The sequence below is a fragment of the Erigeron canadensis genome, chromosome 3, assembly GCF_010389155.1.
Source record: "Erigeron canadensis isolate Cc75 chromosome 3, C_canadensis_v1, whole genome shotgun sequence".
NCBI lineage: Eukaryota > Viridiplantae > Streptophyta > Magnoliopsida > Asterales > Asteraceae > Erigeron > Erigeron canadensis.
The window spans coordinates 9,248,378-9,275,394 of NC_057763.1; positions in this window are offsets into that span (position 1 = coordinate 9,248,378).

Consider the following 27,017-nt stretch of genomic DNA (forward strand, 5'->3'; position numbering starts at 1 on the left):
CCCATGTACCTAATGATGAGATCTCAATTAATTATGTACAAAATGGTACATCATGGGATAGAAATAAAACACGTGTTGATGAAATTTTTGCATATGCTATATGTAAATTATGTTAAAATGTGTAGTGAACCTTTATGTGGAACGGAATGTAGGTATTTAGAGAGAAAGTAGGTATTAGAACATGCAATAATTAATTGGCCAAAAGGTTGAGTTTCATTACATGTAGGGGGTTTATATAGGCATATAAATTGCACTTAAACCCCCTTCATAATTACAAACAAGTACATGAATTATTACAAGACAAACCCCTTAATCTAAACATCATAAACGCTAAGGACATAATAAATACAAATTTACAAAACACGCACTACAAAATATAAAGCTAACAATCTCCCCCTTAGTGCTGTTTTGTAAACGATCATCGATTAGCTCTTTTCTTCTTCCTTTGGCGCCTATTTCGTTTCTTCGTTGATGATTCGGGTTTGTCATGAAGAAAGGTTTGGTCTTTAAAGGCTCTTTTCTTGTACTCGCTCTCATTTTCTTTCCAGAACTTCTTTGGGACAAAGTGGTACTTGGGATCTTCTGGTCGGTTAGGTGGTTCAATTATGTTGAGAATCTTTGATGTGGAGAAGACTTTGAAGATTTCTCTTTGTTTTCATTGTCTTTATGCAACTTTGGCTGTTGGATTCTTAAACATTTTGTGAAGGCGAAGACTTAGGCTTCTTGCGAAATGCGGAAGCTTGGTATAAAGTGCGGAAGCTTGGCTTGGTGTAAATTTGGTGTGAAAAATGATTTGTCATTTTAGCTCCTCCCTAAATTGAGCAAAATCTTCGGAGCAATAAATCATCTTCAAAGCTTTCATTGTGCTCCCCCTTAAATGGGCAATCTATTGTGCTCCCCCTTAAAAAGACAATCAATATCAATCTTTAACACATTTCTTCCCCTCATGATGAACATGTTTAATATGTTCATCATGCAATAGTGATTGATTGCCCAAAAGGTGAATGAAAAGGTACAATGTTAGCACTCAAAAATAGGGTTAAAATGAAATTAGTTTAATGATGGAGGGGATATTAGTCAACATAGGTCAAATGTATAAATATCCCTTTCCACCCCTAGATTTGTAAGCTTTTTCCCCAATTTCCATAATTAATCCCAATCATTCCACTCTAATTTCTCTCTCATCTCCATCTTCAACCTCCATACACACACAAACACTTTTTCACACACTAACACCATTTTTGCTCATCTCCATCATCAAATTTCTACTATACATTTGGTATCAGAGCACAACAACTATACGTTGGCAGATCCAGAGCTTGATTTCGTGCAATAATCATCCAATTTTCAATTTTTTCTTTCCAAAAACCGTTTTTGTTACGAAAAGTGGGATTTTGATACAGTTGATCATATCTCGTAATTTGTATACTGTTCGAAGCATCTTTCGATTACGATTTCATCGGTATATCATTTGTGAAATTTCGTTGAGAAACGAAGGAGATATCATTGATTTACTTTTCGAATTTTATTTAAAACGATCTTCACTGTTCTTCACCATTTCACCTATCAAATCTCATAAAATCATAGTTTTTTGTTCACCAATAGATTCGTGATACTTTAAAACACATTCCTGTCAAATTTCAAGTTCCAATTCGATCTAAATCTCTAGTTCGAATTTTAGCTTTTTGGCGCGATTTTTTGGTTTTAAATCTGTTGTGTTTTGTGTTGAATTTTGTTCATAGATGTGTAGTTGAGGTGAAAACGAGCAGTTTGCAAGTGATTTCAAGTCCTAGTAATTCAAAAGTTATCGAAGTTTTTGAAGTCGTTAATGGAGTTTTTGGTTAAAACTGCTTGTTGAGGAAGAAGATGATCTCAAGACGATCTTGATAGAACGATCTTATTTTGGCTCCTAAAACGATCTTCATAAGATCGTTTCACTTTCTGTCCCTAAGACGCTCTTGACAAGACCATCTCACCTAGGACGATCTTGTTTACCTTATTTGGATCTGTGTGATCGAGTTTGTGGATGTGTACTTTCGTGTTTTGGTTGGAAACCATACACTCTGGGTAACTAATCATCATTGATTGGTTTTGCTCAAAAATCTTTCTTCCAAATCTAAACGAAACTCTGCCCAAATTTTTATTTAAATTTCTATACTTAGAAATTTTTTTACACAAACATTTCTAAGACGATCTTCACCAAGATCGTCTCAGCTCTTGAAACTAAGACGATCTCCTCAAGATTGTCTCATCTCTCAGATTCCAAGACGATCTCTTTAAGATCGTCTCACCTTCACTTCTACATTTTCAAACCTTTCTGATGACGATCTTATTCAAGATCGTTCCATTTCCAAAAGTTCCAAAACAACTTCTCCTTAGACGATCCCTTTCAGATCGTCTTACGTTCCAATTAATTAAAGAGTCTTTTGGCGGGAAAAATAATTTTTGCCCATGATCTTAAAATGGCATGATTCATGGAGATTTGAAGTTTGTTAGCGTTCGAAAATTTTTCGGTCCGTTTTTGTGCGTTTTCGACGCGGTTTTGGCGAAAATTTTTAGAAATTATCAAATTTTTCCTATGATCATGATATCCAAAGTTTACATGAAATTCAAAGTTTCATAAGAACATATTTCGGCAGCAAAATTTGGAGGGAAACCTGAAATTAAAAAATTTTCAATTCTTAATTCTTCATTTCAATTTCAATCACAATTACCTTTCATTTCATTTCACCTATGCTCAACAAAATGTCAATCGAAATTACAAAAGATTTTATTCATTCCTTGTCAGAAGATTTAATAGGCTTAGAACCAAGTTGGAAAGAGATTCATCATCATGTTTCTAAAACTTGCTCATGTGGTGCTCAATATGTTTCTACAATTGTATTGTGGCTGAATATGAAAGAAAAGAAGCTAACTTGAAAAAGCTTCTTGATATTCTGGAACAACACCACCATTTCCAATTTGAAGTTCAACATCTCAAAAAAGAAAACAAAGAGCTCAAACAGGCAAATGATCTAAAATTGTCCTAACATGGAAAGTGTTAAAAAAGAACAAGATCTTTTGCAATCCAAGATTTCAAGTCTATCAAAGGAATTGGAAACTTCCAACAAGAAGCTGAATGATACTATCTTGAAGAGCAAATCAAGAGAACTTATTTTGCAAGAAAAGATTTCAAGTCTTCAACTTCAGTTGCAAAATGAGTCCTCCATTTTCTTAACCATGGAGAGCAAGTTCATTGATGAGATGAACAAAGTTGAGAAGGAGAGACAAGATGTTTGCAACAAAATCAAGACTCTTGAAGAGAATTGTTTGCAACTTCAATCAAATGAAACATCTCTACAAAAGAGAATCTTTGAACTTGAGATGGAATTGCAAACACAATCAACATCTTGTGACACTTAAAGTGATGATGGCTCAGTTTATCATGATGCAAGTCCAATACTTCCAACTGAACTTGATGCTCCAAAGAAAGCTTACACTGAGTCCATCCCAAAGAGCTCCAAAGTCAATGTTTCATCAACCCCTGTCCGAAAGATGTCTCAGTTTACTAATTACTCATTGGACAAGAGTAAGAAGTATTCAAAGCCATCTACCATTGATGGAACAGAATCTTCAATATCATTCCTATCTTTTGAAGACAATACAACTTTCATCTTACAAGCCAAAGCTCAGTTGCCTAAGCTCACATGGAAATCAGTTTACAAACAAAAGTCAACTGAGAAAAAGACAATCAAATACTCTTTTTGGCAACTCTACAATCTTGCACCTAAATCAATTCATATGCCAAAAGTGAATGTCTTATCCTCTCCACTGCGTCCACGAAAACTCAACTTTTCAACGACTTCGAGTTTTCACCCTCCGTGGACTTCAGACTCGATTCGACGGATTGATGATACTTACATTTGGAATGTGAAGACAAAAACCATTGGGCCTAAGCAAAAATGGGTCCCAAAGGTTGCTGTTAAGTGATCTGGTGAATTTGGCTTATACACATGTTAGTGTATAACCCAGGCTAAAGATGTTGTTTATTGGACTACTACTTCATAATGGTTGATTCCCCAGTTTCGACTTCAAAGAGACATGATGAACATGTGGCCACACATTCATCATGAGGGGAAGAAAGAGAACAATGAAGTCGAACAAGTGTGTGTGCTTTCTTGAAATTTGATGGGGAGAAAGAAGAATTCATCAGTTGAAGGGAAGAAAGATAAATTGTTGACTAAAGTGATCCCCAAATTATTCTTTGAAGATAGTTATCGCCAACGTGGTGGGTACGCCGCGGGTACACCCTATACATAAGCGTCGGTGGTACGCAAATATGATTGTTTAATCGAGGGGAAGTTTGTGATGAAAATGATGTTTGTCCAAATGCTTCAAGAGAGAAATTCATTAATTAAGGGGAAGTGTGACAAAGTTAAGATTCTCAAGAAGAGACTTTCATGTTCAAATCCAAAAGAGCCAAGATCAAGCTTACGCAAAGTGGTTCAAAAGCTCAAAAGCCAAATCCATTTTCCGCAGTGCATTTACTCTGAAAAGATCAATTGCATGACAATGTCAAGATTTATTGATGATTAAAGACGTAAAGTCAAGTTTGATGGAAGATCTTGAAGAGAATGAGGAAGCTTCGAAGACCTTCATCAACAAATTCTTATTTAAAGATAGGAGTCATGCATACATTACATTTCAACCCTAAGGGGAAGAATGTTAGCACTCAAAAATAGGGTTAAGATGTAATTAGTTTAATGATGGAGGGCATATTAGTCAACATAGGTCAAATGTATAAATATCCCTCTCCACCCCTAGATTTGTAAGCTTTTCCCCCATTTCCATAATTAATCCCAATCATTCCACTCTAATTTCTCTCTCATCTCCATCTTCAACCTCCATACATACATACACACACTTTTTCACACACTAGCAACATTTTTGCTCATCTCCATCATCAATTTTCTACTTTACATACAATTATGAAGTAGTGTCTCAATTAAACATGTTCTGAACGGGTTGTACACTGAAATGTATACAAGCCAAATCACAACCACCTACTTGAATCCAGACATTGGAACCCATGTAAGGGTGGGTCCAACTGGATATTTGAAAAGATAAGTAGGAGGTTGTGCACAGTTAAGCAATTTTTGCACACGAGGGTGAATGACTCGTGGTACAAACTTAAACAACTCAGGGAGAGAGTATTTAATGTGAGTGCTTTTAGGTTTTGGTTTGGGTTTAGTATGAGAGATCCAGCCATATTGATCTCTAGAATGAATGCTTCTGGTGGTGGGATCCTTGAATATTTGCCAATGGCTGTTTATAGGCTTGAAGGGAGGTCTGGTCTTGCGAGGTGTGTAATATGGGTTCATTTTCTTGAGAGTTTGATGAGGTTTAGGTAAAAGGATTTTGGTTTTGGTGGAATGAAGGTCTTTTGAGAATTTGGGAGTGGTATGAGATGGTTTGAAAGATGCTTGTGGGTGTTTATTGTTTTGGTGAGATGGTTTGGTGTAGTGAGGATTTTTTTTGGTGTTGGAGGAAGGATGTTGCTTGGTAATGGTTGATAATATTGGGTGATTGTAGTTTGGTTGGGCATTTGAAGGAATGGATTTTGTTTTAGTTGGAAAACATGTTTTCTCATTATTCCTCGATGAAATGGACTTGTCTTGCTATTCACGATTGAGCTTCGAAAGTTGTTGTTGCAAAACAAGTTCTTTAACTTGGGTTTCGAGGTTGGTTTCAATGAGCTCTTTGTGAGAAATATCCAACTCATTGGTTAAATTGAGAATTTTTAATTGCAATTGATTATTTTCTTTTTGAAAGCTTTCCATGATTGACAAATTGAGATCAGTTGCAAATTTGAGCACTTTATACTTAGATTTGAGTTGGTCAACTTCAGATTTGAGCTCTTTGTTCTCTGACTCGAGTTGGTAATGAGACTCTCATGTTCCTTGCCATGCTCTCTGAATTCCTTGTAAAATTCCTTAAACTTTTGATACATTTGAACGACACAAGCATGATTATTTCCTAGAAAACATGAACAGTCTTTACGGTTATGAAAATGATATGACTACATGCTTGGTTTAAGGTTTATTTGTATGGTTGACATTTTGAAAATGAAACTTGATGACAACTCAGTGAAAGAACAACCACACAGCAATACTCAACAGAAACCGGTTTTGAGGAATGGATTCACTGATACCGGTATTGAATGGAAGTACAAATACCGGTTTTCGCAAACACAATTGGAAAGAGTTTTTGTTAATAAAATGATTAATGTAAGAACAAATACCAGTTTTGGAGTAAACCAGGTATTAACACATTCAAAACAACCTCACACCACAATGCTTTAGTAATACCAGTATTCAGTGATTAGTGCACTAATACCAGTTTTTAAGGAAAAACTTGAAGATTATAACGGTTTGGAAATTGGAGGATAGAATAACAAATACCGGTTTTGGGGTAAACCAGGTATTATAATAGATGAAGTATTAATTTAAAGAAATTACAAATTAATACAGGTATTCTGATGAAGTACAGAAATACCGGTTTTCGAGAAAATAAATGAAAATTACGACGGGTATAAAATATTGATGAATAAGATAACTAATACCGGTTTTGGTATAAACCAGGTATTTTAATTAAAATTAAAATTTCTTGAAGTCTAGAAAACCGGTATGAAACCACGTTTTAGTACATACAAAAACAAGAGGAAACCAGGTATTACAACTGTTATTCAAAACCGATGAATCCCGGTTTTAGTACATGCAAAAACAAGAGGAAACCAGTTATTCAAAACCGATGAATCCCGATTTTAGTACATGCAAACACAAAAGGAAACCCGGTATTACAACTGTTATTCAAAACCTATGAAACCCGATTTTAGTACATGCAAAAACAAGAGGAAACCCGATATTACAACTGTTATTCAAAACCGATGAATCCCGGTTTTAGTACATGCAAGTCCAGACAGAAACCCGGTTTTAGAACTGTAAAACAAAACCGTGATGAATCCCGGTTTTTGGAACAGAAGCATAAAAATTTGATTTCAAGACATTGTGATTAGAGATAGAAATTGATACTTTATAGGTGATGTATTGGGATGATAATGAGATGATTAACACAAGAAATTCGATTACTTTAACATGGTAAAGGGGAAAAGATTGAGGATTTCGGAAAGGAAATAAAAACACAAGTTAGCACAAGGATGAACAAAATCAAGCCATGGATCTCTCACACGTTGTGATTTAGCTCTGATACCAAGTGTAAACTATGCTAAAATGTGTAGTGAACCTTTATATGGAAGGGAATGTAGGTATTTAAAGAGAAAGTAGGTATTAGAACATGCAATAATTAATTGGCCAAAAGGTTGAGTTTCATTACATGTGGGGGGTTTATATAGACATATAAATTGCACTTAAACCCCCTTCATGATTACAAACAAGTACATGGATTATTAGAAGACAAACCCTTTAATCTAAACATGATAAACACTAAAGACATAACAAATACAAATTTACAAAACACGTACTACAAAATATAAAGCTAACATTATAACAAGTGATGTGATAAATGATGACATCAAAATTCCCAGATCAATCAAAGAATGTCGACAAAGTAAAGATTTTAAAAAATGGAAAGAAGTTATTCAAGCAGAGCTAGATTCACTTGAAAAACGTCAAGTGTTTGGCTCCATGGTTTTAACCCCACCAAATGTTAAGCCGGTTGGCTATAAGTGGGTATTTGTGATAAAAAGAAATGAGAAAAATGAAATTGTTAGATATAAAGCAAGACTTGTGGCACAAGGATTTTCTCAAATGCCAGGTGTTGATTATGAAGAAACATATTCACCCATTGTGGATGCTTCTACACTAAGATTCTTAATTGGTCTTGCAAATATGGAAAAACTCCAAATGCGCCTCATGGATGTTGTTACGGCATATTTATATGGATCACTTGATAGTGATATTTACATGAAAGTTCCTAAAGGACTAAAGATTCCTGAGGCGTGTCAATCAAAACCCCGTGAGATGCTTTCTATAAAATTACAACGATCTTTATATGGATTAAAGCAATCAGGGCGAATGTGGTATAATCGCCTGAGTGAATATTTTCTTAATGAAGGATACAAGACTAATCCTATTAGTCCTTGTGTTTTTATTAAAAGATCAGAAAGAGGTTTTGCAATTGTTACAGTATATGTTGATGATCTAAACATTATTGGAACTCCAGAAGAGATTGAAAATACTGCAAAGTTGTTGAAAATTGAATTTGAAATGAAAGACCTTGGCATAACCAAATTTTGTCTTGGATTGCAAATTAAGCATCTTCAAAATGGAAATTTTGTCCATCAATCAAGCTATGTAGAAAAAATGTTGACAAAATTTAATATGGACAAAGCTCATCCATTAACGTTGCCAATGGTTGTTAGATCACTTAATCGGGAAGATAATCCATTTCGTCCCACAGAAAGTGATGAAGAAGTTCTTGGTTCAGAAATACCATATCTAAGCGCAATCGGAGCTTTGATGTATCTTGCTAATAATACACGTTCGAATATTGCATTCTGTTAATGTATTAGCAAGACATAGTTCAATGCCAACACGAAGACACTGGAATGGAATCAAGCATATATTTCGTTATCTATGTGGCACACGTGATATGGGATTATTTTATCAAAAGAATTCAAAGTCAGAGTTGGTCGGATATGCTGATGCTGGATATTTGTCGGATCCACACAAAGCAAAGTCACAAACAGGTTATGTTTTCACATATGGTGACACGACAATTTCTTGGAGATCGACCAATCAAACACTTAGAGCTACATCATCAAACCATGCTGAACTTATTGCACTATATGAAGCCGGTCGAGAATGTGTATGGTTAAGGTCAATGATTCAAAATATTCAAGAAGAATGCGGACTCCAGTCAATCAAGGAAATTCCAGTCGTTTTGTATGAAGATAATGCTGCATGTATTGCTCAAATCAAAGAAGGATATATTAAAGGAGATAGAACAAAGCACATTTCACCGAATTTTTTCTCAACACATGATCTTCAAAAGGATGGCGTCATTGATATTTGTCAAATTAGATCAAGCGAGAACTTGGCAGACTTGTTCACAAAATCTTTAGCACCAAAAGTTTTTGAGCAACTTACATACAAGATCGGAATGTGACGATTGAAGAATATATATTGAACTGAGGGGGAGTATTATATGCGCTGCACTCTTTTTCCCTTCACCGAGTTTTTATCCCACTGACTTTTCTTGGTAAGGTTTTTAAAGAGGCAGCAAGCATCATCTTTGCGTATAATATATAATATGTGAATATCCAAGGGGGAGTATTATAATATTTATTATATATGGATATTCACTTCCATATTTATGTAATTGTATTCTAGAATGTTCTCTTGAAGCCTATATATACAAGGCTATATTGTAACCCTATGTATCCCTAATTAAAAAAATCTCATTCCCTCCATACTATTCTCTCTCAATCTTATAATAACATGTATATATATATAGGGTAGAGATCCAGAGAGAAGGTTCTTAAGGAGAGAAGGGAGAGAAGATTCGTTTTTTATTTTTTTAGCTTGTTTTTTTGACTTTTATTCTTTTTTTCACTTTTCTTATTCTTTTTTTAATTAATTCAATCCATAAAAAATTTTTAAAAAAAAAATAAAAAAATAATAATTCTAACCCGAGTTAGTGAGTTATACATGTAAGGGTACGGTATGGGCTTCGCCCTTAAGGATATTAATAAGGGGTGACTGGTAGGAGTGATAGGTCATAGAGGGTGATAGGTCATAGGGGGTGATCGGTGATGGGGTGATCTACCTAACGGGCTTCGCCCTTAGCTATTATGGGTCCGCCAAAAGCTTACGGGCTATGCCCTTTGAAACAAAATTATTTTTAAAACTTTTTTAAAATTTTTATATGGAATAAGTTAATTAAAGAGAGAATGAAAAATGTGAAAAAAAGAACAAAAGTCAAGAAAAAAAGTTAAAAAAAATAAAAAACGAACCTTCTCTCCCTTCTCTCCTTAAGGTACCTTCTCATTTGATCTCTATCATATATATATATATATTAGGATTCATTATTAAAGATATATATACACACATACCTGCCTGGGATCAAACAATGACAATTTGGGGTCTTGATTCGTCTTTATCTATATAAATGAACAAAAAAGTAAGGACTTTTTAGGGTTTGTTCATAATCAAAAGAAAAAGGAATATATTGCTTAAGTACGTATTACTTTATATATATTCTTGCATTTATATTTATTGTAATACTAGTCCAATCTAGTGTTTAGTTGACCTATCATATTCATACTAATCCCATCTAATAATTACTTTACTTGTTGTATTCTACACTTGTGGGTTAAACCATCAGGTAAGGGACTTCACAGATAAAAATGTGAAGATAGAGGCACCTGATAATCTAAGTAGAGAAGAGCTCGCTAACTTTGTGTCTAATCTTGAAGCACCATAACAACAGGTAAGTCTTTCTTCACAAATGCTTGTTTCGTTGTGTAAGTACATCATAGGTTTATCTAGCAAAGTAACTGTCCTTGAAAAGGAGATTGAATCAACTAAGACCTTTTTGAATAATGCTACTAGTGATAGAACTAAGTTAGAAACAGACGTAATGGTTTATATAGGTCACACTAAAGAATAGCTTAATCTGATAAAATCTGAAGAAGATAGGTTCGAAACTCTTAGAGTTGAATATGCACAGTTACTAGGCAGAAAACAAATGCTAGATGAAGATTTTGAAAGGTTTGTAAATAAAAGTGCTAATAAAGATAAGGAATTAGCAGATTTTAGGGTACAAATTGTTGAACTAAGTGGCAAACTGAATAAAATGATAGACATAGGAACTATGATGGGTCACCTTAGAGATGCTAAAGAAAAAGGTGAACAACCTAGTTTTGTCAAAAGATATAGCATTGTTCCGCCACCTTTTGGTCACAATTATGATAGTTTTCAGAAGCTTACTCTAGAAGAATCTGAAAAATCGAGACCTGAAAATGTACCCAAGACTACCCTTCCAAAGACAAAATCTAGATATGTTCATGTCCCCGAGACTTCAAAGTCAGAGGGATCTCAGAACAAGACTAGTGGATCTAAGGCTCACTCTGATCCAAGTGAAGCCAATAGGACAATGGATAATAAGCTTAAAAGTGTTGAAAAAGAAGTTGAAATGGAAACAGTTGTCTATTTTACTATAAAAGGTAATGATAAAGTGTTTTCAGCAAAAGAGTCAGATTTAAACGGTAAGTATCCTGAAAATATTGATCAAATTTAGAGTATTGATGAACCAGTAAAATCTAAACATTTGCCAAAACCTGTTAAAAACAAGGATTTTAAAGATAATATTTTCAAGAAAGGTTTTGTTCAAACTTCTACAACTGATGTTGAAGGTTCAAGTGTTCAAACTGAAACACCTGAACAGTTTGCTGAACGAAAGATTAAAGAAATGTTATCCATTGATCCTAAGATTCAAAATGTGAAACGATATGCACCTCCCATTCAAGCACCTACTACATGGGAAGAGGCTTATGCAACTATTGAATATACTAATGAGTTAAGGGGTCATGGGGTCCAAGTGCCTGAGATAGTTTATGGTGATTCATCGAAGAAAGCTTCTAAAAGGTCTTGCTTTAAGTGTCTTAAGGTAGGTCACGTGTCAAGCTGTTGTCCTTATAAGAAGAACAAATCTAGGGTGTCACCTGAAAGGTCTAGAGGCAGTATGGATTCTAGTGAAAATAGTGAGTCTTTTCATAACATATCCATGAAAGATTACAAGAATAAATATTATGAGAAACATGCTGGGAGAAATCTTGATAGTCCAGCTGTTAAAAATTATGAGAGATTTAGAGAATTTGAGAAAAACAGTAGGACAGATAATAATAAGCCTAGAAGTGTCTCTTTTAGAGAAGGTTCTAGTAACTCGAGTCAATCAAGTAATTGGAGATCAAATTCTCCACATAAGATGAAGTCGAATGATACTTATTATGACAGGATTATCTCTAATGTGCAATCTAACCCTGTTGATTGTTTTCAGTGACATAGTCCTAGGAAATTATCTTCATCATCTCCTGAGAGAATGTCAAGAGTTCCAAGGAACTCTAAGGGTAATAAACAATGGCTACCTAATGAAAGGAGGCCTAGTGGTTCCCCAATCGTAGGCCTAGTACTAGAAGAAATTCACATATTTCACCCAACAGAAGGCTTGTTGATAGCTTGACAGTTAAACCAACCAAGGTTTCGGTGCCTACTGGTGGATATTGGGCTGACATTGTTTCTGAAGTAGAAAATGATAGACCCAAAGCCAGCAAGGCTAGGGGTCCTTTTGAAAACTAATCCGTTTGTGAATGTGCAGGAGCTACTAAGGAAGACCGCAGGTTTATGGTTTATCAATAGTGGAAGCTCCAGGCACATTATGAAAGACAAGGGACTATTAACGGAGTTTACTCCTGTTAAAGTATCTTATGCCTGTTTTGTTGATTCTAAAGGCGAAAATATTTCCAGGGTTGGAAGAGTTGTAAAAGGAAGTGTTTTTATTGATAATGTTAATTTTGTTGAAAAACAAGATCAGAACCTTTTCCCAGGAGTGTCAATGTCTAAGGACTTAGAAAAGGAAAAAGTGTATGTTACTCATTATACATTAAAAGTGTTGAGTCCCAATGTTAATTGTAAATTTAATGATGACAAACCTGATGTATAAACACTTAGAAATCTTTTGGTTCTTGTAATCTGATCTGGGTCAGACTAAGTTGACACAGCTTGCGATCTGTAACTGGCCCAGATCGTGCTTCATTCTTTGTAATTGTTTATCTTATGGAAGCAAGTCTTGTTCAAGCTGCATCAAATGGTAATAGCATTCAGTCCAAGTCGAAGAGGAGGATTGAAGATAGAAGATCAAGTTGTTAGTGAAAGATAGCTTGTGATTAGCAGTCAGCTTGGAAACACTTAGACAGATTTGCTCTTGACAAACGAGCAATCTGTGTCTGACAATCAAGTGAAGATAACAACCTAGATTTGTTGATAAAGACAAATGACGTGACTAGTAAGGTTCCTAGAATTTAGGTTGTTGACAGAAATACATATGCGTTTCCATGATCTTTTTGGAGGATCAAAATGATGTGCTGCAGGTTTTGGGAACCACAAGTACGATGAAGGCACGATCCAATATTCCCTTGATCGTCCAACAAAAGAAGAATATATGGCTTAATTGGATACCAAGAGAAGAATGGTTTTCGCCTATAAAAGCCACATTTCTTGTATGCATATGTGTCGCATTCCTTTGAATCATTATTCACACAAGTTCTCTTTGCTCTTACACATAGTTTAGTCTGTGAGAAGTCAGCTGGGGCTGCTTCTCTTGAGCTATAACTTATTGATTGTTGTTTGTCATTTCAAGGGTTGTTTAGATATTTGTAGGTTATTTTGTTTCCGCAATAACCTTGTAATTATTTGTATAAATTATATCTTAATAAAGTATTACATTTGAAAACCACAATTTGTGTTCAAGAATGTTTATTTACCGTTTTATTTATTCTTATTACTTACATTGCTTATATTTCAATTTGAGTCTTTAAATCGTATTTTAAAAGTTGGTTAAGAATTAAGGAAAATTTGTCTTCACCCCCATCTACAACTAGTCTGTGTCTATTATACTCTTGTATATTGTGACATCGTGTGACATAATAAGTGGTATCAGAGCCAGGTTAAGAATTAACTTGACTTGATCCTTGCTTATTTTCCTTTATAGTAAAGCATAATGGCATCCTATGTTGATAATGGTTCTTCTACCCGACCACCCATGTTTGACAAAGATGATTTTAGTGGGTGGAAAGGTCGCGTGTCTTTATTCCTTGAATCTATTGATAACAATATGCCTGACATCTTTGCGGATGATCCTTATGTACCTACACAGACCATGGTGGTTGAAGTTGTGGTAAGGGAAGGTCAGCCAACCATTCCTGCCACAGTTAAATCCGTTGTTAAGAACAAGGCAGATTGGGGGGGGGGGATGAGGATAAGAGATTAGCTAACTTGGATGTGAAGGCTAGAAATTTCATCGCCAAGCTGTGCCTAAAGACATTTACCATTCAATTAAAATGTGTTCAACTGCTAAGAAAATGTGTGGTACATTGACTATCATGTTTGAGGGTTGCTCTACCTCCATGGAATCGCCCATTACTACTCTAACTAGAAGGTATGAGAGATTTTTCTCCTTGAGAAACGAATCCTTGACTGATAGTCATACCCACTTTAACGCTTTGGTTAATGATCTTGCTGCTGTTGGGATAACTAAGAAAAATGAAGTTTTAAAAAACAAATTTCTTGATTCATTACCATCAAAGTGGAATAATTATATCTCTTCTGTGAAACTAAGTTCTGTGTACAAAGATCTTGATCTCCCTGGGCTCTTTGGTTTACTTCATAACCAAGAGTGTTCAGAAGCTGAGGAGTTGATTGCTATGGGTGATTCTTATAGTCAGCCTCTTACTGCACTTGTTGCATCAATGACTGAACACCCTAGCTCAATATCTAATGAGATCGTACATTGTGTTAGTGAATCTGTTCATGTGATTTCTAATAATAACTCAAGTTGTGTCAACCAAAGGTGGAAGAAGTTAAAAATACTCAAAGCTCAAGACCAAATACAAAGCTTTGAAAGCACAAGTGGCTGAGTTGAGTAAGAAGATTGAGAAAGATGAGAGGAGTCTGATTGCCAAAGATTGGGCTGAGAGTGCCACATCTTCAGATGATGAGAAGTACAAAGATGCCAAGTGCTTCATGGCCAAAGAAGCTGCTCAAAAGTTTGTTGAAGATCTTGTCAGAATACAAGAGCAATCTGAGTCAGCTCACAAAGCATCCACCAGTCAGACTGCTTCACCTGAGGTAATTCAAACTACCTTAAATCTGACTCTGACAAAATGATTTCTAAGTATGTTGAGTCCAGAAAAGGTGAGATTTCTAATGATGTTAATTTACTTACCAATGTGTCTGATCCTAAAATTATTGATCAAAGTAAATTGAGGTCGGAATGTAAGAAATCTGGAATAGGCAAAGGTTTTGCTAAGAAGGAAACTTTAAATGTTGCTAGAAAGAATTTCAAATCTGGTAAGGGTCAGATCAATCAACAATGGGTTTCAAAATGTGATAAGAATATTAGTTCAGTCTCCCAATCTGAGTCAGACCCTATGGTCAGCTCTGGTGAACCCATCCTTGGATGGGTTCCAAAAAGAACAAATCTCTTATTGCAAATACAGGGCTATCATGATGTACATACCTGGCACTTGGACAGTGGGTGTTCCAAGCATATGACCGGATGTAAGTCCCTGCTATGTAACTTTAGGACAAGCGCTGGTCCTAGTGTTACATTTGGAGATGACTCTCAAGGAAGAACTGAATGATTTAGTATACTTTCAAATGGTCCCCTCATTTTCAGAAGGGTATCTTATGTGAATGGCTTGAAGCACAATTTGATAAATGTGAGTCAATTGTGTGATGCTGGCTATGAAGTAAGATTCCGGGCTGATAAGGGAATTGTTCTGGATTTAGAAGGTAATGTGGTGTTGATTGCAGACATAGATGATTCATTGTATTCTTTTGACATGAGAAATGCAACTATCATAAAAGAAGTCTGTTTCATGTCTAAAACTCAAGATGAGTTAAATTGGTTGTGGAGTTAGAGGCTTTCTCATATGAATTTCAAGGACATCAACAAGCTGTGCAAGACAGAGTTGGTATCTGGTCTTCCCGTGATCAAATATGAGAAGGACAAGCTGTGTGGTCCTTGTGAAAAAGGAAAACAACACAAAGCTACATTCAAGTCAAAGACATGCTCAATCATTGACAGTTGTTTAGATTTGCTTCATATAGATCTGTTTGGACCAATAAGTACTCCCTCATTTACTGGGATGAGATATACTTTGGTCATAGTTGATGAATTTTCAAGATATACATGGGTCTTCTTTCTAAAGCACAAGAGTGATGCTGCTGAGAGTATTATTCATTTCATAAAGCAAGCTGAAATACTTTACAAAAGGCCTGTTAGGCAGTTAAGAAGTGACAATGGAACTGAATTCAAAAATGTCACTCTTAATTCATTCTGTAGTGAAAAGGGTATTTCACAAGTTTACTCAGCTACAAGAACTACTCAACAAAATGGTGTAGCAGAAAGAAGAAACAGAACACTTATTGAAGCTGCAAGATCCATGATGGCACAAAACAATGTCAAGTCTCATTTTTAGGCTGAAGCTATTCACATAACTTGCTTCACCCAAAACAGATCTCTTATTGTGAAATGTAACAACCGCCTTAGAAATAATTTGAATAAATCCATGATATGTTCTAGTTTCGAATATGTGCTCACATGAAGGTCTATTCACTCTTAAATCTTAAATTATAAGACGCGTCTATGGTCTATTATGATAAGAATGTTAGGTTTCAAGACGTAAGCGATTGTATTCAAGAAATTCTAGTCCAAAAATGTTTTATTTAGACCCTACAATTATTAGAAACATTAATTAAGGGAAAACTATAAAAGGGTTAGAAAAACCCCATTTTCTCTACTTCTTCACCATTTTTTTTTTCTTCCATCTCACCTCTCTCTCTCTCTAAAAACACACATACATTCACCATCTTCACCCACAAAAATTCATCATATGATTTTGAGTTGTTAAACCAAGATTTCTTGCATTTTTAGCTTCCTTGTGATAATCAAAACATATTTCTAGTATCGATTTTCAGGTAATGACAGCAAATTTTGGGATTTTCATCAAAATAAAAGTTTACTTTTCAAGTGTATGTTCTTGATGATTTGGTCCATTTTTGGTGTAAAAATCGTGTTAAAAGTTAGTGGGTTTGTGTCTAAAAGTGTTTAGTAACCTTTTCGTGATCAAATTTGGGTCGTAAACATGTTTTAATCTTCAAAACCCTCGTTTTTGTTAGAACAGTCCCAAATTCGTCCTAAAAACACTTAAAACGAATTTAAGGTTTATCTTCGTTCAGATACACCTAACGAATTTAAGGTTTATCTTCGTTCAGATACACCTAACGAATTTAAGGTTTATCTTCGTTCAGATACACCTAACGAATTTAAGGTCTATCTTCGTTAGTTGTAGAAATCAGATTTTATACTTAGTTGTAATCCAAGTCTATCATGTACAAGGAAACCCTAATTAAGGTATAATCAAGACATATTCGATCTTGTTTATCAAAGTGCGTGTTTAAAGACGTTCATTACGAGTCTAGTGTATGAGAAACACTGTTGAGTCAAACGTTTAAGGATCTTTAGTGAACCAAATCATCAGTACATCAAGGACACTTAGTAAATAAATAATCACGAGAACTAATACATGTATCCATCTATGCTCAATGGTTTGTGATTAGGTTGACATCAAGACATACTTGGATTCGAGTAGATATATTTTACTATATCTGTGCTTATACCCTGTGCTTGTAGAACTACGCTTGTAGCAGATCACAGTGAGTCTTCGTAGCCCCTTTTTTTTTCTTTACTTATTTCGGGGTGAAAGGAATACTGCTCATGCTTTTACACATGCCGTAACTACTTTTACTACTCTTTGGCTATTTGACTACTTGTTACATATTAGCCGGTCCTATTGAGGATTGTGTGTGCTCTACTTGTTACATATTAGCCGGTCCTATTGAGGATTGTGTGTGCTCTACTGATACTATTAGCCGGTCCTATTGAGGATTGTGTGTGCTCTATTGATACTATTAGCCGGTCCTGTTGAGGATTGTGTGTGCTCTATTGATACTATTAGCCGGTCCTATTGAGGATTGTGTGTGCTCTATTGATACTATTAGCCGGTCCTATCGAGGATTGTGTGTGCTCGCTTACTTATGTGCAAGTTGGTCACTAGCCACTTCATACTACTTAATACTTGAGATCTACTGGCGGTACAAAATGCTTTTATACTACATGTTTATACTCAAACCTACGAACTCACCAACCTTTGTGTTGACTCTTTTAAGTATTCCTTTCAGGTAAACAGGCTAATCGTGGCTAGGAATGGTAGCATGGGACTATTAGCAGACTTCAGGATTTAGGGTTGGAGTTTGCATGCTTGTTATTTGGGGTTGGTGGCAATATGCCCAATCGTATCCCCTGCGTGGGACTTTTCATACTTGATTTGGTCACCTTTGTTGAACTTATGTCTAATAACCACTACTATGCTTGTTTGGTTGTGAAATTGACTATTTATGTTTATTCTAAGCACTCATTTAGTATTCCTATGTAACATCCATGTGCGCGTGTGCTTTATCTTACATCCCGAGTTTTCCGCCGCTGTCGGGGTGTTACAGATTGGTATCAGAGCCGTGGTTATAGTGAATTAGGTGGTTTTGCCTAGACTATAACTTAGGAACCGCACGTAGCATGCATGATAGGAATTATGTGTGCATTCAAACTCTATGGATTTTATCTATATCTGCGATATTCATGTTATTATACTCATTCATGCGCAGATCCTAGAACCATGCTACCTTGCCACGTGTACTCATGCTATTGGTATTCGATCTATGAGATGTGTTAAATTTAAATAATAATAATAAGTTAGCGATATGAAGTGTTGTTAGCAAGGAAGTATGGCGATATATCATCACAGAAAAGCCTGATCAACTTTTCGCGTGTGGTATATTTACTATGGACTTGATGGCAACATGGATCGTGCCTTAGATGGTTAGAGTGTGGTAGCAACTCTGGCATGTTCAATAGGTATTGGTCGGGTGGAGGGTTAGCCGCTGGTACACCCTGTATACATACCTTTGCCAATATCTAGGGAGCATGTCAGTACCGTGAGCCGACCTTGCATTAGATGTACTAGAGGTGTGGAGGGTTAGCCGCTGGTACACCCTGTATACATACACCGCTAGTGCGACGGATGTAGGTGTTAGATCCGGACCACACTTTGGCTGTCGGAAAGTAATCGGAACAAAAAATTTTCATTTAAGTTGAAATGGTTGTAGTATCCATCTTGCAAACTATCTTTCATGAAACGAAGATTCTATTGTAATATTACTCTGTGCTGCATGATTGATATTGATGATAATGTTCACTTTTCAGACATAATGCTCAATCTTTTGAATTACATGCGATATTGAAAATAAAATGTTTAGGATTCTAGAAAACTAACACGAGTGTGTTGAGAGTGCGTAATTGACGTCACGAATGACTATTCCTTCATTCTAACGCCGAACCCGTCTTTTCCTAATATAGGGAAAATGGTGCGCACAAGAGCAAACCCGAATGTCGAAGCACAAGATAATGGTGTTGGTCGTGGTAACCCTGGAGGTGGTCGTGGCAACCCGAGAGGAGGTCGTGGAGGGCAGCAAGGAAGAGGCCGTGGTAGAGGCCGTGGTGGTCGTGGTGATGGCATGGGTCATGGCGAGAACCCTGATTTAGCTACTATCATTGCAGAGCAGTTGGAAGCTTCAATGCCCACTATCATCGAACAAGTGACTGCTGCATTGGGTGTTGTCCCGAACCAGAACCGAAGAGCACCTGAAGTTGAAGCTGAATCTGTAAGAGTTGCACCGCAACAAGTGAATCAAGAACCAGAGAACTCTGACCCCGAAGTGGAGTTTGTTGATGATGGTGTGTATGTGGGCCCTGGACCCAGAAGAATTCCTAGAAATGATGAGTATGCTATGGGGAGAAGAGGTTGCAGTTACACCGAGTTTAAGAAGTGTGGTCCCCCAGATTATAACGGGAAAGGAGGAGCTGGTGTGTTTATGAAGTGGTTGGAGAAGTTGGAAGCAGTCATGGACATAAGTGAATGTCCATCTCATCAGAGGGTAAGATTCACTGGAGGTTCATTCACCGATGATGCACTGTCATGGTGGAATACTTTGTTAAGAGCCCGTGGAAGAACTACTACTTTCGAGACACCATGGGATCAGTTTAAAGAGATGATGAAGGACCGATTTTGTCCACTAAATGAGATGCAGAAGATTGAGCAAGAGTTTTGGCACCACACCATGGTGGGATCTGGCCATGCAGAGTATACTAGCAAGTTTCAAGAGTTGGCTAGATTGGTACCACATTTGGTGACCCCTGAGTCAAAGTTGATTGAGAGATACATCTATGGTCTCATTCCTCAGATCCGTAACACCCTGACTGGCATTCCTCCTTACTCGATTGAAGAAGCAATTCGAAGAACCAGTGCCATGACTGATGACTTGGTTAGGGCTGGGACATTGACAAGGTCTACAGAAAAGAAGAGAGACTTTGGTGAACCCAGTAAAAGAAGGGACTTCAGAGCTGACAAGAGGGTCAGAGTTGGGAAGGTGTTTGCAGCAGTTGAGCCGGGACAGAAGGCGTATGTTGGCCAATTTCCACAGTGTGCTACTTGTACTTATCATCATTCAACAGCAGTGCCATGCCGATTTTGTCAGAATTGTCAGAAGTTTGGACATTTGGCTAGAGATTGCAGAATTGCCAGAGCTCCAGCAGCACCACCTCATGTAGCACCGTTGAACGCTAGAAACCCACCAGTCAATCGCGGAGGATGCTATGAGTGCGGTAGCACTGATCACTACCGGAATGTTTGCCCAAGAGTTGCTAGACGACCCATTCCAACCGCAGCTAAACAGAATCCATTGCAGATTGCAGCACCAAATCCTCCCAGAGTTAACCAAGCCCAGCAGGCCAGGGGCCGAGTCTTTGCCTTGAACGCAGTAGAAGCTGCTAACGATCCTAACGTTGTCACGGGTACATTTCTCTTAAATAATCATCTAGCTACTGTGTTATTCGATACGGGTGCCGACTATAGTTTTATCTCCACTAACTTCGTGTGTATTATTAACGTGAAACCCATCCGTACCCATGCTTGCTATGAAATAGAGGTAGCTAGTGGAGAAACCTCTAAACTTGACAAATTTGTGCCTAAATGTGTGTTAACACTAGATACTCATTCATACTATATAGATCTAATCCCGTTTGAAATGGGCAGCTTTGATGTAATAGTGGGGATGGATTGGTTATCTCGGGTAGATGCAACCATTGTATGTCGTGCAAAAATTCTTAGAATCCCCTTGAGTGGGGGAGAGGTATTAGAGATTCAAGGCGAGAAACCCGAGTCACACAAACAGATCCTAATGAGCACTACAACTGAAGTAACCAAACTAGCTGATATACAAATAGTTCGTGAATTTCCCGATGTCTTTCCTGATGACATCCAGGGATTACCCCCGTCTCGCCAAGTCGAATTCCGAATCGATCTCATTCCTGACGCTATGCCGGTAGCAAAGACACCATATCGTTTAGCACCTTCTGAAATGCAAGAACTCGAGTCACAGTTGCAAGAGTTACAAGATAAGGGATTCATTCGACCAAGTTCATCGCCATGGGGCGCACCGATACTATTTGTAAAGAAGAAGGACGGATCTTTTCGCATGTGCATTGATTATCGTGGGCTCAACAAGTTAACCATTAAGAATCGATATCCTTTACCGCGCATCGATGATTTGTTTGATCAATTGCAAGGCGCAAAGTACTTCTCAAAAATCGATCTTCGATCGGGCTATCATCAGTTAAGAGTTCGCGAAGAAGACGTACCGAAAACGGCGTTTAGCACGAGATATGGGCACTTTGAGTTCTTAGTGATGCCTTTTGGTCTGACGAACGCGCCCGCCGTTTTCATGGATCTCATGAACCGTGTATGTAGACCCTACCTTGATAAATTCATCATCGTATTCATCGACGACATCCTCATTTATTCCAAGACGAAACAGGAGCATGAAGTGCACTTGAGGAAAGCATTAGAACTTCTGAGAGCTGAAAAGTTGTACGGGAAGTTTTCAAAATGTGAATTTTGGTTGGAGGAAGTAAAGTTTTTGGGCCATGTAGTTGACAAAGTTGGAATCAAGGTCGACCCCAGTAAAATAGAAGCTGTAGAGAATTGGAGAAGGCCAGAGACACCGACAGAGATCAGACAGTTTCTCGGTTTAGCAGGCTACTACCGACGATTTATCGAGAACTTCTCAAAGATCGCACAACCTCTTACACTGTTGACGCATAAAGATAGGAGTTTCGAATGGGGAGAGAAACAAGAAGAAGCTTTCAGAATCTTGAAAGAGAAGTTATGTAATGCCCCAGTCTTAAGTCTTCCTGAAGGGACCGATGATTTTATCGTTTATTGCGACGCGTCGGGTCAAGGCTTAGGATGTGTGCTGATGCAGCGAGGCAAGGTCATCGCATATGCCTCACGTCAACTGAAGATTCACGAAAAGAACTATACGACACACGATTTGGAGTTGGGAGCTATCGTTTTTGCACTCAAGTGTTGGAGACATTATCTATACGGGACAAAGAGTGTGATCTACACCGACCATAAGAGCCTTCAGCATATCTTCACTCAGAAAGACCTTAATATGCGCCAGAGACGATGGCTAGAGTTGTTTAGCGACTACGATTGTGAGATTCGATATCATCCCGGAAAGGCAAATGTAGTAGCAGACGCCTTGAGTAGGAAGGAGAGAGTTAGACCAAGACGAATTAGAGCCATGAGCATTACTGTGCATAACAGTCTGAAGGATAGGGTTATTGGGGCACAAGTAGAAGCAAACAAGAAAGAGAACATTGACAAAGAAGGGCTTGGAGGTATGATAGAACGATTTACTCAAGGGAATGATGGAGGACTGTACTTTTGTGATCGGATGTGGATACCACTGTACGGAGGACTAAGGAAACTGATCATGGATGAAGCGCACAAGGCAGGATACTCTATACACCCGGGAATAGATAAGATGTATCAAGACTTGCGAGATTTATTTTGGTGGCCAGGGATGAAGAGCGATGTGGCAGTTTATGTGAGCAAGTGTCTAACGTGTTTGAGAGTTAAAGCGGAACATAAGAAGCCAGGAGGACTACTAACACAACCAGAGCTTCCCAGCTGGAAGTGGGAGAAGATCACTATGGATTTTGTCACGAAGTTACCAAGAACGAGTAGTGGTAAAGATGCTATATGGGTGGTGGTAGATCAACTGACCAAGTCAGCGCATTTCATACCTATACGTGAAGATTATTCTATGGAGCAGTATGCACGTCTGTATCTTAAAGAGATTGTAGCTAAACACGGTGTCCCTGTATCAATCATTAGTGATAGGGATAGTCGATTTACCTCAGGATTTTGGAGATCATTACAACGAGCTTTGGGAACGCGAATCGATATGAGCACAGCCTACCATCCGCAGTCAGACGGACAGAGTGAGAGAACGATTCAAACACTCGAAGACATGCTAAGAGCCTGTGTCATAGACTTTGGAGGAAGTTGGGACACTCATCTCCCATTAGTCGAATTCTCGTATAACAACAGTTATCATGCAAGTATCGGGTGTCCACCTTATGAGGTTTTGTACGGAAGGAAATGTCGATCTCCACTCGCATGGCACGAAGTAGGAGACATGCAACTAATAGGTCCAGAGATCATTCTCGAAACTACTGAAAGAGTCGCTCAAATTAAGGAGAATCTACTGAAAGCAAGAGACAGACAAAAGAAATATGCAGACAACCGAAGAAAACCCCTAGAGTTTCAGGTGGGTGATCGAGTAATGCTTAAAGTTTCGCCATGGAAGGGCGTGGTCAGATTCATAAAGAGGGGGAAACTAGCCCCAAGATATGTTGGACCGTTTGAGATCGTAGAGCGTATTGGTGCAGTAGCATACCGTTTGAAACTTCCCCAAGAACTAAGTAACGTACACGATGTCTTCCACGTATCGAACCTCAAGAAGTGCCTAGCCGATGAAACAACATATGTTCCTTTGAACGAGATACGAGTAGACAGTAACCTAAGCTTCAAGGAAGAACCCGTAGAAATTCTAGAACGAGTAGTCAAAAAGCTCAAGAGACATAAGTATACCATTGTGAAAGTTCGTTGGAACTCCCGTAGAGGTCCAGAATTCACTTGGGAACGAGAAGATCAGATGAAGCTTAAGTATCCGCATCTATTCGCTTAACGTATTATCCTAGTCTAGCAAGTAAACTTAAGGACTTAATTCCTAACTTGATACTTGATGCTTATTATGCAATGTGATATTTGGAAAACTCAATGTGAAGCATGCTACTTGTTACTCTTGATGCAAATACACTTAGCACTAAACATGCAATCTAATACTTGTAAACTTAGTGTGCAAGCGAAGCATGAAACATGATGTGTAAATTCGAATTTCGGGACGCAATTCCTTTAAGAGGGGGAGAATGTAACAACCGCCTTAGAAATAATTTGAATAAATCCATGATATGTTCTAGTTTCGAATATGTGCTCACATGAAGGTCTATTCACTCTTAAATCTTAAATTATAAGACGCGTCTATGGTCTATTATGATAAGAATGTTAGGTTTCAAGACGTAAGCGATTGTATTCAAGAAATTCTAGTCCAAAAATGTTTTATTTAGACCCTACAATTATTAGAAACATTAATTAAGGGAAAACTATAAAAGGGTTAGAAAAACCCCATTTTCTCTACTTCTTCACCATTTTTTTTTTCTTCCATCTCACCTCTCTCTCTCTCTAAAAACACACATACATTCACCATCTTCACCCACAAAAATTCATCATTTGATTTTGAGTTGTTAAACCAAGATTTCTTGCATTTTTAGCTTCCTTGTGATAATCAAAACATATTTCTAGTATCGATTTTCAGGTAATGACAGCAAATTTTGGGATTTTCATCAAAATAAAAGTTTACTTTTCAAGTGTATGTTCTTGATGATTTGGTCCATTTTTGGTGTAAAAATCGTGTTAAAAGTTAGTGGGTTTGTGTCTAAAAGTGTTTAGTAACCTTTTCGTGATCAAATTTGGGTCGTAAACATGTTTTAATCTTCAAAACCCTCGTTTTTGTTAGAACAGTCCCAAATTCGTCCTAAAAACACTTAAAACGAATTTAAGGTTTATCTTCGTTCAGATACACCTAACGAATTTAAGGTTTATCTTCGTTCAGATACACCTAACGAATTTAAGGTTTATCTTCGTTCAGATACACCTAACGAATTTAAGGTCTATCTTCGTTAGTTGTAGAAATCAGATTTTATACTTAGTTGTAATCCAAGTCTATCATGTACAAGGAAACCCTAATTAAGGTATAATCAAGACATATTCGATCTTGTTTATCAAAGTGCGTGTTTAAAGACGTTCATTACGAGTCTAGTGTATGAGAAACACTGTTGAGTCAAACGTTTAAGGATCTTTAGTGAACCAAATCATCAGTACATCAAGGACACTTAGTAAATAAATAATCACGAGAACTAATACATGTATCCATCTATGCTCAATGGTTTGTGATTAGGTTGACATCAAGACATACTTGGATTCGAGTAGATATATTTTACTATATCTGTGCTTATACCCTGTGCTTGTAGAACTACGCTTGTAGCAGATCACAGTGAGTCTTCGTAGCCCCTTTTTTTTTTCTTTACTTATTTCGGGGTGAAAGGAATACTGCTCATGCTTTTACACATGCCGTAACTACTTTTACTACTCTTTGGCTATTTGACTACTTGTTACATATTAGCCGGTCCTATTGAGGATTGTGTGTGCTCTACTTGTTACATATTAGCCGGTCCTATTGAGGATTGTGTGTGCTCTACTGATACTATTAGCCGGTCCTATTGAGGATTGTGTGTGCTCTATTGATACTATTAGCCGGTCCTGTTGAGGATTGTGTGTGCTCTATTGATACTATTAGCCGGTCCTATTGAGGATTGTGTGTGCTCTATTGATACTATTAGCCGGTCCTATCGAGGATTGTGTGTGCTCGCTTACTTATGTGCAAGTTGGTCACTAGCCACTTCATACTACTTAATACTTGAGATCTACTGGCGGTACAAAATGCTTTTATACTACATGTTTATACTCAAACCTACGAACTCACCAACCTTTGTGTTGACTCTTTTAAGTATTCCTTTCAGGTAAACAGGCTAATCGTGGCTAGGAATGGTAGCATGGGACTATTAGCAGACTTCAGGATTTAGGGTTGGAGTTTGCATGCTTGTTATTTGGGGTTGGTGGCAATATGCCCAATCGTATCCCCTGCGTGGGACTTTTCATACTTGATTTGGTCACCTTTGTTGAACTTATGTGTAATAACCACTACTATGCTTGTTTGGTTGTGAAATTGACTATTTATGTTTATTCTAAGCACTCATTTAGTATTCCTATGTAACATCCATGTGCGCGTGTGCTTTATCTTACATCCCGAGTTTTCCGCCGCTGTCGGGGTGTTACATGAAAAGGCAGCAAAAGACTGCATATGAACTTCTTACGGGGAGAAAACCTGAAATTGGTTTCCTAAGAATGTTTGGAAGTCCTTGTTACATTCTAAATTAGAAAGACCATCTTAGAAATTTGATGAGAAAGCAGATGATGGTATCCTACTTGGATATGCAACAATGATGAAGGCCTACAGAGTTTACAACAAAAGAACAAAAATCATTGAAAACTCTGTAAATGTAAATATTGATGAAGGTTGCTCAAAGCCAATTTGCTCACCTCCTGAAGATGAAGATATTGATTTTGAAGAACTAGCTATTCCTTAAAATGAGCCTCCCTTTAATCCACCTGTTGAAGATAAGAATGCTCAAACTCGGGGGGAGCAACTGATTGAGGAAGAAAAGACACCAATCTTTGAAAATGTGCATGCTGATCCCACTGCTACTCAAGAAATTGATCAAAATCCATCAAATGACTCCCAAGCTGACTCAGTTCCTGCAATTCCACTCCAAGCTGATCAACCTCTTCATCTATTGTCCGTCAATCTGTTAATGCACATCATGTTACTAAATGGACAAAGAGTCATCCCATCAATCAAATTATTGGTGATCTAATATCTGGTGTTAAAACAAGAAGAAAGGCAACAGGCAACGTTTGCATGTTTGTGAATTTTGTCAGCAAAATGGAACCAACTGAGGTTCCTGAGGCTCTGGCAGCCATCTTGGATAAATGCTATGCAAGATCAACTAACACAGTTTGAAAGAAACAAGGTTTA